The sequence below is a fragment of the Taudactylus pleione genome, unplaced genomic scaffold (genome assembly GCF_031769625.1).
Source record: "Taudactylus pleione unplaced genomic scaffold, aTauple2 ptg000707l, whole genome shotgun sequence".
In the NCBI taxonomy this organism is placed as follows: domain Eukaryota; kingdom Metazoa; phylum Chordata; class Amphibia; order Anura; family Myobatrachidae; genus Taudactylus; species Taudactylus pleione.
This window is the reverse complement of record NW_028285109.1, coordinates 14796941-14812272: the sequence shown is the minus strand read 5'-3', so window position 1 is coordinate 14812272 and position 15332 is coordinate 14796941. Positions and strand designations below refer to the sequence as shown.

The window sequence follows — 15332 nt, the reverse complement described above, 5'->3', positions numbered from 1 at the left end:
GGCTATGTATTTAAAAAAAAAAAACAGAAGGAGAAGGAGGATATTGAGAAAACAGAAATAAATGTAACTGTGTTGGGGAAGATACCAGAAGATCACAAAAGGGAAATTAATGTCAGATGTGCAGGGTAACCAAAGAGGGGTACAGAAGTGGGGAGGAAGATAGCAGAGCGAGCTGAGCATAAGAGCAAAAATAATTGGAGTAAATGAGCAAGTATGACCTATATGGTGTGGGGGAAGGGGACGCAGTGCTGAGAGTACTAAGGGTCCCATATAGCATTAAATTTATCAATTGTAGCAGTAGATGCTAGTGGTCTACTCCATTCCAGAGATGAACCGAACCTGTTTCAGTACCTCTAGTTTCGTGGGAGGACCAGCTTTCTTCCGATTATGAGTAACTAGTTGATACATTGCTGCACAGGCAATGTGAGGCCAAGATTGTTTGCGTGTTTAGCAAGTTATTCAAAAAAGAAAAATTGGTACTGCTTTTATAAAAATATTCTACTATGGCAGAAATTACCGACACAAAGACACAGGTATGTATATAACTAAGGGAACAACTTTATTCCATCTAAAAATATATTATATTATAAGGGTACAGTCGTGCCCTTATATTAAGGCTGATCGAAAAAAACGGAATTCTCCATAGAGAATTCCAGTGGGGGGGGGGCATGGTGTTTAAGGGGCTACACCTCAATAGCTATGGGAAGTACCGAGCTGAAATTTGGCATGGACATGTAGAACTGTCGCTCGGTGCTGCATGCCAAATTTTAGGGCAAAACAATTAAATATGAGGAGTTGGGAGTAATCTAAAGTTCCACCTGTCAGTTTTTTCTGACACTCAGGGCCACTTTTCTGCTGTTCTCTATGGGGGATTTTTGGGAAGGCATAACTCAGGGTAGGGGCCGAATTTAGACTTGGGGTTTGTTTTATAAGGTACCTCTTGTTCCAGAATAGGGCCTTTTGGGGTTCAGGTAATTGAGAAAGTTTTTAAACTATTACCTTACAATTGCGCCATTATAGAGATAGGAAGCTTCAATTCATTGCGCAAACTCAGTAGGAGCCTCCAGCAGGTGTATTCACTGTGGCTTCACTTGGTTGCGGGCATTAGCGGCAGGGCGACCCAGCAATGGCAGCGGGCAGAAACGTGGACACGGTAGAGGGCGTGGAGTGGGCTACAGCGGCGGTGGTGCACCTGCGGGACCCGGCGTCTGTGTGGGTGTTGGCGGCAGGCCTGTATCCAAGAGGATACAGTCCCTGCCAGCCATTCTGCCGAGTTCGGCAGCAGAGCCCATTTCAAAAATATTGCCTCAGCGCCATTTTTGAAATTCAAAGATGGCCACCACGAGCCAATCACGGCTCGTGACGTCATCAGCCTGCCCCCCTCGGCTGGCTTATATAAGCCAGCGCAAGGAGGCGGCATGGCAGTCCAACCGCGTGGAGGCAGCAATAAAGAGCTGCAGAAGATGGAAGACACCAAAAGTCCTAGTGGGCGGCGGCCATGCAAGAGCTGACACAGCCTGCTGCCAACTAGGTGAAGAGGACACCAGAAGCCGTAGGGTGGTGGCAGCTGCGCAAAAGAGCTAATTGGCCGCCACACCCCAGGCGAAGATGCCGAAGCCCTGGCGGGATGATGCCCGCCAGGCGAAGATGCCAAAGATCTGGGGTGGCCATGGAGATGTGGACCCTATTGGGGGGGTCCCCAGCTCCCCAGGGATCCCCTGCCTGGACTGACTAGCGGTCAGGGTTGATGATTCGACTGGGGGACCTGGTGAAAGGGCTCCCCTGACTGTGGCATTAGCCCCCCGCTAGAAAAGTAGGATTTTTGGGTTCTTACCGTTGAATCCTTTTCTCTGAGTCAGGCTGGGGGACACTGGACCATGGGTTGTAGGTGTGAAGGCATGGATTTGGCACTAACACTGAAATATATAACTCCTTCCTTCTGTAATCCCTACCTTCAGTACAACTTCAAAAGTGCCTAGTAAGGAGAAGCACTACTCAGTGACACTGTCACTCCGAAAAATAAAAATTAAATTGACAGTCAAAACGACCCAAAATCATAACCCCTACTCCATACCGCTGAGCGTGAGGGAGGGAACGCAGTGTCCCCCAGACTGACTCAGAGAAAACGATTCAACGGTAAGTACACAAAAATCCTATTTTCTATTTTGTCTAGGCTGGGGGACACTGGACCATGGGATGTTCAAAAGCCTCCCCCATGGGAGGAACTCTCAGATTGCCTGACCGGAGAACTGTACGCCCAAAATGGGCGTCCCCAGAGGCAAAAACATGAAACCTGTAGAACCACACAAATGTGTGGACAGAGGACCAGGTAGCTGCGCGAAAAACCTGTTCAGTCAAGGCCCGTGACGCACTGCCCAGGAGTCCGCCACAGCACTAGTGGAATGAGCCAACACCGTAGCTGGTGCCGGGTGCCCCACCTCTGAGTAAGCCCTTGAAATCACTGAGTGGAGCCATTTTGCAATGGTCTGCTTTGTGTCTGGCCCGCCCCGTTTGTGGGCATCGTAGAGAACCAATAGAGAGTCCGTCTTACGTAAGATCGAAGTCCTGTCTAAATTAATGCGTAGGGCCCGGACAACATCCAACATTGATAGATCGTCCTGGTCCCCTGAGGACTCTGAAGATGAGAAAACAGGATAAACAATCTCCTGGTTGAAGTGGAAAGTTGAAACCACTTTCGGTTAAAAAGAAGGAACCATTCTGAGCACAGCCCTATCATCATGGAAAACAAGAAAAGGTGGTTTGCAGGACAAGGCCCCCAACTCAGAGACCCGCCAAGCCGAAGCAAAGGGCCATAAGAAAACCCACTTTCCACGTTACGAACCGAAGGTCCATGGATTCCAAAGGTTCAAACCGAGCCTGCTTAAGAGCCGACAGAACCAGGGGCAAATCCCATGGCGCTACTGGTGGTTGAACCGGAGGCTGTACTCGCAAGACCCCCTGTAAAAAAGTCTGCACCTCTGGAAGGAGAGCCAAACGCTGCTGAAAATAAAAGGAAAGAGCAGAAATCTGTACCTTCAAAGATTAAGCCGGCCTCCAGACCGCCCTGCAGAAATGCTAAAAATCTTGGCAGGCGGAACTGGGCAGTATATGTACTCCCCGCTGCTCACACCACACAATATAGGTTTTCCAAACCCTGTGGTAGTTCTGCGTGGAAACCTATTTCCGCGCCCGGAGCATGGTCCTGATGGCTGAAGGGAAAAAAACGCTGGCCTTCAAGAGCCCGGTCTCAACAACCAGGCCATTAAAGCCAACTGTGATAGGCCCTCGTGACACAATGGCCCCTGTAGCAGAAGATCTGGCCGCAGAGGCAGACTCCAACCCGGCCCTGCGGCTGGCCTGAGAACCATAGCAAACCACGACCGGCACGGACAGTTTGGAGCCACTAGGATGACTGAAACCTGCGTACTCTTGGTAACATGGGAATTGGAGGAAAATGTAAGCCAGATGAATGTTCCAGGGAACGGTCACGGAATACACTGCGAATGCCAAAGGATCTCTGGACCTTGCACAAAATTGAGGGACCTTGCAATTGTGGCGAGACGCCATCAGGTCCACCTCCGGCAGCCCCCATCTCTGGACCAGCTGTTGGAAAACCTCCTGGTGGAGAGACCACTCCCCTGGCAGGAACGTAGTCCTGCTGAGGTAGTCTGCCTCCCAATTCTCCACTCCCGGTATGAAGATTGCTGAAATTTCCGGGAGGAACGTCTCCGCCCAAGAGAGAATGAGACTTGCCTCTGCCATGGCAAGTGTGCTTTTGGTTCTGCCCTGTTGGTTTACATATGCCATGCATTAGCATTGCCTGATTGGATCCTCACTGGTCAGCCTGTCAGGAGGGCCTGAGCCCCGCGCAGTGCCCGATAAATGGCCCAGAGCTCCAGCATATTTATTGGGAAACCTATCTCTGATGACGACCAGGTCCCCTGGAGACAGAGGTTCTCCATCACCGTTCCCCAACCTCTGAGACTTGCGTCTGTAGTGACAATAATCCAGTTGGGAGTCACCAGGGACCGACCCTGGAGAAGGTGATTTGTATTCAGCCACCAGCGAAGTGACTGACGAGTGCTGTCTGACAGAACCAGCAACTGAGAAGAAAGGTCGCCTGAGTGGCCTGTCCAATTCCGGAGAATCTCCCACTGGAGAATCCGTGAATGGAAGCAGCTGTACTGGATGGTCTCGAAGGTAGAGACCATCGTGCCTAGTAACCTTATGTCCAGCCAAACGGATCGCCGAGGGGCAGACAGCACTTTCCTGACTAAGTCCTGAAGGGCCCGGGCTTTGGGCTCGGGCAAGAAAACCCTTTCCAGTGCTGTATCGAAGATCACCCCCAAAAACGTCAGACGTTGACACGGCCTGATGCAACTCTTCTCGAGATTCAGTATCCACCCATGATGCTGTAACACCTGCACTGTGTGATCCAGGTGGAGCTGAAGTTGGACAGCGGAATCTGCCTTTACTAGCAAATCCTCCAAATAGGGAATCACTGTTATTCACTCGGAATGCAGTAAGCTTGCCATTGCTGCCATGATCTTTGTGATAACCCACAGAGCTGTAGCCAAACCGAACGGCAGAGCCTGGAACTGGTAATGGGCTCTTCCGACCGCAAACCTGAGTAGAGATTGATGCCCCTCCCAAATCTGTTTGTGGAGATATGCATCTCTGATGTCGATAGATGCCAGAAACTCGTTTGCTGACATCCCTGGATCACTGATCGGAGCTACTCCATGCAAAACCGTTCCACCCACAGGCTGGCATTCAAGGCTCGTAGATTAAAAATTGGCCGATAAGAGCTGTTAGTTTTCTGGACTAGGAACAAGTTGGAGTAAAACCCCTGTTCCTGTTATAGTTCCTGTCATTGCTCCTCCCCCGTCATACTGAAGCGAGCCTCGCTGCTCCTTCCTTCAAGTGTTACTCCCCTCAGTGGGGAAAGCACTTGGACTGACCCACATATTCCTACAGCACCTGGTATCCCAGGTGGTTTTCCATCCAAGCACTAATCAGGCCCAACACTGCATAGCTTCCAAGATCAGCTTGTCCAGTGTGGTGTTGCTGTAGGTCTCACCTGTGGTCGGTCTGTAGTCGCCGCTCTCCCCACAGGAGCCGCCGACAAGAAACCCGGCAAGATGGCGACCGCCATCCAGGACCACGCTGACTGCCTACACCTCTACCAGGTAACAGCAGAGCGCTATCGTTGGGGACAGACGGCCTCTTCAGAGACCAGAGTGTGTGAAATGGGGGAAGCGCTCAGTGCCATCCCCCTCTTAGATGTGGCTGTCCCCACCCCTTTACTCCAGCTGTGTGCGGCTATAAGCAGTGCACAGTACCTATAGTAATAAATAAACATAACATTACAAATAAAAGAAAAAATCCCTAAGCTAAACCAGAGCTGCAGAGCAGCCCTGAAACAACGTGCCTCTCTCCACAGGCACTAAACTTACACTGAAGTCAGGGGTTGCAGAGGTGAGGAGTTATAGATTTCAGTGCTAGTGCCAAATCCACGCTTCCCACCTACAACCCCTGGTCCAGTGACCCCCAGCCTAGACGAAAGAGAAAATTCTGGTGCTGGTTCTGGACAATACATGGGGACCCAATGCAAGTTTCCCCCCTGTATTTCCAGAACCAGGACTGGCTCAGAGCCCAGTGCAGGTTGTGCTGAATACAGGGGACCCCTCTGTCATTTGTCCCCTGTATTTTGGAAAGCAGAACTGGTTCTGATTAGCCCGGTGCTGGTTGTGTTAAATACCGCTATGTTATTTATCCCCTGTATTTTTACAACAAGGACCGGCAGTGAAGAGCAGGGGCTTGGTTGTGCTTTAGGGGGAGGGGGCCACATTTTCATAATCAACATGGCGCAGGGATGCTGGGGATAGCCCCGGGCTATCAGCCCAGGCCTGGGGTGCCCTGGAGAGGGGGACCCCCTTTTTTGGGGGGTCCTCTGCTCTACAGGGTTCCTCAGCCTGGGCAGACTAGCGGTCAGGGTTAATGCTTCGGCCAGGGGACCCGGTGGAAGGGTTCCCCTGGCTGTGGCATTATCCCCCTGCTAGAAAGAGCTCGGTGCTGGTTATGTATAATACAGGGGACCTTCTATGCTTTTTGTCCCTTGTATTTCAAACAACCGGACCGGCTTGGCTGAGCCCAGTGCTGGTCATGCTAAATACATTTAGCTAGTTGTGCTAAATGCAGGGGACCCCAACGCTCTTTTGTCCCCTGTATTTTCAGAACCGGGACTGGCAGTGGAAAACCCGGGGCTGGTTGTACTTTGGGTGGGGGGGGGCATGTACTTTTTTAAATTTTATTTTACACATATTACATTTTTAACATAGATGCATAGATATATCTCACTGATACATCCAAGCATCTGTGTCTTATTGATTTTATTTTCTCAGATGCATGCCCAGTGCCAGTGAGCCCCTGTCGCCCACTGATGCCCCTGTGCACTGCCCCACTGCTGCCACTCTGCACCCCCACTGCTGCCGCTGCCCCGCACTCCTCCAGCCCAACCCTGCAACCATCTCTCCCTGTGCACCCCCAAAACACCTCCTGTGTGCCGCCTTCCTCCATCTGCGCTAATGTACCATTTTGTTGCCCTTCTCCTCTGCAGGTGGCCTGGTTTGCTCCTTCAAACCCTGATAATTAATAAATTTTAAAAGAGCAATGAAATTCCATAGCCAAAAAACCTTACGGATTCACATGTCTTATTAAGGCTTCTTAGACATGATCTGATATTTCACAAAACCTACTGAATTTGTCCCACTCAAACTTAAAAAATAAATGAAATTCCGATCATTAAGGCTGCCACCTTAATGGATGTGTTCCTTGCACAATACAGATATGGTATGCCATCACACCCTGTGGTTAACTGCAGATTCAGCACTCTCACAGAATGAGATTGTTGTCACTCACAAAATGGTGGAGCTGCTAATTCAGGGAATTGTGTGCTCATTGGAATACACACATGCAGTCTATGCAGGTCTGAGCAGTTATGTGGCACACACATCCCACTCAATGCCCACAATCTTCCCATTCATTTACCACAACAATCCCACTGGGTTCCAACATCCTTCTCACTCCATACATCTAGCTCATTCAGAATACACATTCAGCTCCTTAAATTCTAGACTATCATACTCTGTCTATGAATGTACACTATCTTCGCCTCCATGCTGTTATAACTTCTCCAAACCCTAAAGCTGTGTGGTCTCCTAACTGTGTTAGTTTTTTATTCCCTCATCTGCACCAATCTGTCTTTCCCCATGTGTCACAGTCCTGCGGGCCGACCCCCAAGATACGCCAATCTGAGAATCGTCACCCATGACTTTTACAGGTTACCTCAGTACATGTGGTTAACTAAACCTGCTAACTGCCACCAGCAGAAGCAAAATGTAATGCTAAAGCATGAGGAAAGCTTCTGCTCTCACCAGCATACACAATTATCAATACTTAGTAAAAAATAGGTAACATGAGCCATATGAGGCCTTGGGTCATAAAAACACAGATCCAGAACTAGAATTAATGTTTAATTAAAGAATATCTGCAAAGCTTATGTACAAAAAGTTACAGAGAACATAATAATGTTAAAAAGAATCACACCATTACTTACAATTTCCAGAAAATAAAATAAAATAAGAACTCGGAGAAACAAACCACTCAAATCACGTTGGATTAAATGGTTCTGGGATGAGGCCTTCACAGTGATGAATTAGGGATCATCTGTATCCTTTGATAGCCTCATGCAGAGTGAACAAAGGGCCAGGGTTGAGTCACATATTTATGCCTGCTTTTCCAGGCACCCCTCACCCCTCCTTACTGGGGTGATTTTAACCCTTTTAGGCTCAGAGTGGATTGTCCAGCTGGCTGAAGCTCAGGGTTTCCTGGCCACATGAGCAGGGGTTCTTTAATTATACATTCAGCTCTCTTTGAAGTTGGGAAGCAGGCTGAGGCCATAAACGTGCACAGCAACTAAGTAAAGAAATTCACACCTGCCGAGGCCGAGTGTCTTTCTGTGTAAACAACTATTTTTTGATCACTGTCCCCAAACAGAACACAGGGCTCTTAATGACTGTTTTATCAAGGGTCTGTCCAGCTGTCCTATAATTTCCACAGACATATTTCTTTTATTCCCTATACAGCGAGACAAGTTTATGCCTGCCTCAGGAAGGCTTGACATCTTTTCACACACAAAGGATGCTACATACAAATTACATGTTTTTACCAACACAATATCACGTGCAGTTATGCACATGCTGATGTGAAATGAGTTTTTCTGCTACATCATCCGTGCCGCCCTGTCTTTCTGCCTCTGGGACACTCTGTTTCCTTCCATCTGCACCATCACCTTCCCCCCTGCCACACCGCTCTGTCTTCCCCTCATCTGTGCCACTATTTCTTCCTCCATCTGCACCACTCTGCCCCCCCAACCATGGAAAACGGTCTTCCCCAATCTCTAATAGTGTTTTCCCATTGTACTAGTCTGTATTCTCTCATCCGTACCAATCTGTCTTTACCCATCTGTGCTGCTCTCTTCCCGCAACCATGCCACTCTGTACCCCCATCCACGTCGCTCTCTTCTCCCAAACCATGCCGTTCTGTCTCCCCTGCATCCGCATCACTCTTTTCCACCCATCTGCATCACTCTGTCCCCCCATCCACACCATTTTCCACCCATCTGCATCACTTTGGCTCTTTCCCATCAGTGCTGCTTAATCCCCCCCCCTTATCCACGCCTATCTGTCCCCATCCACACTGCTCTGTCTCTTCCACATCCACTCCAGTCTTATCCCATCTGTGCAGCTCTATCTTTTGCTCAGACCTCAGTTGCATAGACTGCATGTGTGTATTCCAATAAGCACACAATTCTGTGAATTAGCATCTCTACCATTTTGTGAGTGACAGCAATCTCACTCTGGAAGAGTGCTGAGTCTGCAGTTAACCACAGGGTGTGATAGCATACCATATCTGTATTGCGCAAGGAACACGTCCATTAAGGCGTCAGCCTTAATGATCGGAATTTCATTGTTTTTTTAAGTTTGAGTGGCACAAATTCAGTAGGTTTTGTGAAATTTCAAATCATGTCTGAGAAGCCGTAATGGGACATGTGAAAACGTAAGGTTTTTTGTCTATGGAATAAATCTAAAGCATATATAAAAAAGATTGCACATGAATTTTTCTAAGAATCAATTTCTATATTCGAAAAAGACAGTACAATAGATATTTTAATATTCAATCAGGGAATTAATGAAAACAAGAGTTCCATAAAAATTAATTATCCAGAAAAAAGATGTATAAAAGGGAGAATCCTGTATGTATCAATGTTCCATAAGCTGTGATAAATGGATTTCAACATATAAATTTTCTCTTTAATGTGGTAAAAAAGGCAGGGCAAATGCAGTATTTTTAAGGGGGGTTTCCATACATTCAAATAATGTATTCCCCTCAAATAAAAAAAAACAGGGTGCCATGTGCCCCCCGTCAACAGTGCCATGCGGGCCGCGGGCAGTCTTTTGACTCTGTGACACAGGCTGCACCGCGTTTGTAGCGCTGACCAGACAGAGTTCGGTCAGCGCTACACTAACACACAGCCGCCGGCTCCGGCAGCTGTGTGTTTGTTTTGATCAGTAGCCAATGAGAGTCTGACAGACTCTCATCAGCTGCTGCTGCACCCACTGCAGGAGCCGCTCCATCTTCCAGCTCCCGCAGTGGGTAATGGGAGAGTGGCCCATAATGCAGAGTGGCCCGGCCGGACAGACGGAGAAGCGGATGGTGGTGGCGGGAGCAAGGATTCAGGTAAGTGTTTTTTTTTTTTTTATTATGTGTGTCTACTGGGAGGGGGGCTGGCACTACAAGGAGGGAGACCACTACTGGGGGCACTACAAAGGGGGGGACTACCACTACTGGGGACTACTACAACTGGGGGCACTACAAGGGGGGAGGACTACTACTGGGGGCACTACAAGGGGGGAACTACTACTACTTGGGACTACTACTACTGGGGACATTACAAGGGGGGCTACTACTACTGGGGGCACTACAATGGGGGCTACTACTACTGGGGGCACTACAAGGGGAGCTACTACTACTGAGGGCACTACAAGGGGGGGCTACTACTACTGGGGGCACTACAAGGGGGAGACTACTACTGGGGGCACTACAAGGGGGGGGACTACTACTAGGGGCACTACAAGGGTAGGGGACTACTACTAGGGGCACTACAAGGGTAGGGGACTACTACTAGGGGCACTGCATAGGGGGAGGGGACTACTACTAGGGGCACTACATATGGGGGACTACCATTGGGGGCACTGCATCGAGGGACTACTGCTGGGGGCTCTATATAAATGGCAATACTGGGGGTACTGCATAGGGGGAGACTACAACTGGGGCCACTATTTACGGGGCACTGCATAAGGGTTACCACTATTGGGGGCACTGCATGGGGGGTGGACTGCTACTGGGGGCACTATATAAGGGGCACTGCATAGGGGGTACCACTATTGGGGGCACTATATAAGGGGCTTACTACTGGGGGCACTGCACAGGGGGGACCACTACTAGGGCACTATATAAGGGGCTTACTACTGGGGGCACAGGGGGGACCACTACTGGGGGCACTGTATAAGGGGTACTGCATAGGGGGGATCACTACTGGGGGCACTGCTGGAGGCCTGCATAAGGGGGTCCTCTCCTGGGGCACAGGGGGGCACTGCATATGGGCACTACGACAGGGGGCTGCACCTAATCTTTATTTTTACTTTACATTAATCCCATATGGACCCGCCTCCTCCCTGGTACACTTGAGGGGGGGGCGCTGTAGCACGCACGTTCTTCGGGCACCCTGGCTACACGCTACTCGTCTGCCAGGGCCACCTGCATGCATTTGCCCCCCAGGCTAAAAGTTGCCAGCCAGCCCGTCCCTGCCCCTCAGCCGTGGAAGTGGGTACAGCAACAGGCTGTCATGGATGACCTCTCACTGCGCAGCAGGGAGCACTGTGCAAGCGTAACGGCGATGCGGCGGGCGTGACCTATGATGTCACGCCGCCGCGTCTCCATTGGTCATGGCCCAGGAAGCGCCTGAGCCACCCGGAAGAGCCCAGCGCTGCCCGGACCCAAACTAAGTTAAGAGTTTACTGTGGGCATGGGACCTTTCACCTGTTCTCCAGCGGCACACCTGGAAACCTCTCGATATGAGGAGACAGATGCTGCGTTACTGATACAGCTGCCTCCTCATATCAGTCAGCTGCAGTGATGGATCGGCGTGTAGGGGGGTTTCTAGGTACTCACAAACCACCCCTGCGTGCACTAGTGAAAGGTGCTCCTGGGACACACAATATGATATCCACAGTCCATGATCAATGGAGCCACAATGATGTGAACATAAATAGGAACTGTTCCAACATATAGAGGACTCAGCCGTTAGTAAGTAAATGGCATTCACTAACAGGCTGGCCGCAAATCGGCACACACCTCACCCTCCGGAGCTAATGGTAGTGTTCAGCTGAGGTCTCCAGCCGTCTGTTATTTATGGGCTTTATCAGAGTGATGTCAGCGCTGCCGTATTATGCAGGTATTGGAGTAGTAAAATCTTTAGCATGAGCATGTCAGTAGAAATATAGCCGGGGTCCTTTAAATCAGTCCACACAATATTCCTCTGACATGTTTCACTCCTATTATGGGAGCTTTATCAAAAGTTTTAACTCTTTGATAAAGCTCCCATAATAGGAGCGAAACATGTCAGAGGAATAGGACTTCATTGCCTCTATGGGAGTGAGGGTCATACATTGTCCAGTGATCCCAGTTATGAATGGGACAATTGTCTGACAAATCCACCACAAATGGAAAAATGTGCCGATTTGGGCCACAATGCCTCCAGCAATGATTGATAGTGTACAGTTTGTCAACACTGTCAGATACTATTACTAAGTACCATATAGTAAGAACCTTATAATTCTCCTTACTTGCAAAACTGATGGAAAACTTCAGGGTAGAAGAGTGAATTATGTCCCACGTTTCTGCCCACAACTGGTGCCCAATGCCAGTTTCCCAAGCAAGTTCATGTGCATATAGGGGAGGAGGGTCTAGGGTCAAGATTGTGTAATACAGACAGGATACAGAGCCTATGTCATTATGGTGGTAACTGCAGTAATGTTCCATAGCTGAGTGACTACTGCAGACAGTGATCAATGAAAAAATAATGAATCAAAATATTGATAGAACCAGGGGCGTATGGATAGAGGAAGAGGCCTGTGGGCAGTCTCCATCAGGGCCCCTCCTCTCTAGTTGGAGGTGCATGGAGTAGACTCTTGCGCTGTGGGAAAATGGTCTCCGGGAAAATGGTGCGGCAGACATTTTCCCAGCATTGTTTTTCAACTACGCATGTGCAAATCGCTGGGAAAATGGCCGCCACGCTATTTTCCCCATGATTTGTGCAGCGCTTCCGACGCAGGACTCTAGAGAGGCAAGTATTAAAGAACATGGGTGCAGAGTATGCAAGTGTATTTGAGAGACCATTCATCTTTACCATGTATAATAAAAGAATATGTGGCGCTGAGTGTTCAGCTTCAATAACTGTAATAGAACAGAAAGCAAAATCAATATATATAAAAATATAAACAATGTACTGTATTTAAAATAGAAATGCAATGTGACAATTCATTATTTTCATAATAGAAATTGCAATAATATATCGCACCAAGCGCTGGATATTCAACTGTCTAAAAGTAGACTATAGTTCAGTGTGAGTGGTCTAAGTAAATGCAATGAGTTCATACACTTGATAAAAATCCAGCAAGACTGGAAATGTCCCAGTACAGGGCCGGACTGGGACTAAAAATTGGCCACACAGTAATGCCTCTTATACATTATGCCACACAGTAATGCCCCTTTTAACATTTTGCCACACTGTAACACTCCTTTCACATTATGCCACCCCCCCAGTGTCCCTCCAGCAGCCTCTTAACTCCACTCCCCCTTTGTATGTCCAGCAGCATTTGTCCTCCCCGTGTGCTATCAGCTGCAGCAGGTGAATTTGTTGCCAGGCCGCCAGCGCACTGGCATGCAGCTGCAGCCATGGAGAGACAGTGCAGGCATTTCAAATCTGGCGCCGCTACTGATTGGTAGCCGGTCTGCAGCTCAGATTGGCTCGCGACAGATGCCAGATTGAAAAGGATGGAGGTGCTGTCTCTTAAGGGCTGCTGCGGCTGCATGCCGGTGCAACAGCTGTAATTAGTTAGCAGCCCGGCACCAAATACACACTGCTACCCCCCAGGCCCCCCCTCAGCAGCATTGGCCAGACCGGCCCATCTGGCCATCAGGCTTTCTGGCATTTGTCAGATCTGCCAGATGGGCAGTCCGGCCCTGTCCCAGTATATGCTCAAGAAAAAGTAAAATTAAAATAGAATAGAAATTCTATGCATGATATAAAATGTTTGAATAGAGATGCGAGCTCACCCACAGTTTGAATTTCCAGTGAGTCACTCCTGAATATAAACTCACTTTTGAGAACTTCCTGGTGATTATAAAACCTTTCAGGTGAGGGTGTTGCTCTAGCATCTATGAGGTCGTTTCTTTGAATGGACCAACACCCTGAAGGGTTCTATACTGGGACATTTCCAGCCTTGATGGTTTTTAGCATTTACCAAAGCCACTCGCGTTGAATTATACTCTACATGTTAGATAGTTGAATGTCCAGCACCTGGTGTTATATGTTGTTGCAATTTATATTGAGAAAATAATTAATTGCGTCACATTGCATTTCTATTTAAATACATTGGATATATATATATATTGATCTTGCATTGGGCTCTTATACTACTATAGAAGCTGAACACTCAGCACCACTTATTATTTTAATATACATGTTTCTTTAGATGGAGAGCCCACATCTCTATAAATTAGGTGGCTACTATAGAGGTTTCAGTTTGAATAATGAATATAATAACAAAATTGAATATTCGTATAAATACACATATTGAGTGCCTAGAATAGAGAGAAATTATTACTACAACGTGAAGCTAAATGGATCGACCGGATGAACTGTGTTGCTCCGTATGGACTAAATGAAAATGTGTCCCTGTCATGCTTTTTGTGATGGTGATTTGGATAATTCTGGCCTCACTATACTATTACTTGGTGTTTTTTTGGGGAATACTGGCCCTCATTCAGAGCCACTCGCTATTTGCGGTCGTTCATTCTAAAACAAGGGGTGGCTATTCAAATGAACCGTTCGCTGTTTGCGGTCTGTTCACGCCTCTATGTCTGAACGAGCGAACAAAACTTGCGTTCGTTTTTTGGAAAAATACACCCCCTGGCCGCTCGCATCCTACGTCATGTCCGCTATTTATTAGATTAATCGAGTACATCGACAAGGGTATGAACGGCTCGCTATTCTTGGGGTTGGTGTTTGCTACCACAATTTTGCGAGCAGTTCTGACTATAAAATAACCCAGTGACGTGGTCAATGACGCTGCTGTTTTAAATATGCACACCCATAAAACGCCCGTTTTGACCTTTAAGCACGCCTGCGTTCTGATTTCCACTCCCCATTTTCAAGCACCTTCCCCTGTTACCACCCACATACGCCTCTTTCTGTCACTCAAAATAGCAGGCATTCGCTGTTTTGCGAGCACATGAATTTCGGCCGCACTGACTGGTTAGCGCATGCGTATAACGATCCGTACCAATGCGCAGTTGGGCTAACATTGCTCGGAACGAACGAGCGGTCGCTTATGAGCGGCTCTGAATCAGGCCCTCTGGTTGTCCTGGGTCATTGCAATTTTTTACTACATTGATTACTGAACTTGCGGTCTCCTGATGAACATTCTGTTCTTTGCGTATTTAGTATTTTTGTTTATTGTTTTCTTAATTTGTTTATTTTTACTTTTTATTCTTCATTTTGATAGTACTTGCTGATTTCTTTACACCATATTACCGATCATTATTTGACATATTGATTACTGAGCTTGCGGGCTCCTGATGAACATTCTGTCCTTTGTGTTTACAGTATTGTTTGACTGCGTTTGCTGACTTTTTGCATAGACCTTATTGTTTATTATTATTATTTGACTTTTGTTTATTGGTTGTGTTTCAGTTTATGCTTATGGTCTAGATTTGTATTTAATTTGGATCCGATGCTCTTTGGATTGATATCCTTGGTTCCAGTATCAGTTCATTTATCTATTCAATATGTCTTTTTAATTTTTTTCTTTTATTGATTGCCTAATCCATGTTTTAGTGATTTCTATGGTGTCTATATATTTACTCACATTGTTTCTACTCTAGCTCTGTTCACACATTGTTGCTTTTATTACAGTCAGGGCCAG

The 15332-nt window shown here is 47.7% G+C and overlaps 1 protein-coding gene across 1 annotated transcript in view; it reads right to left on the bottom strand.

Annotated features, from left to right (window-relative positions):
* RYR3 (ryanodine receptor 3) overlaps positions 1-15332 on the bottom strand; it is a 763398-nt gene that overhangs the window by 292620 nt on the left and 455446 nt on the right. The window lies entirely within an intron of this gene.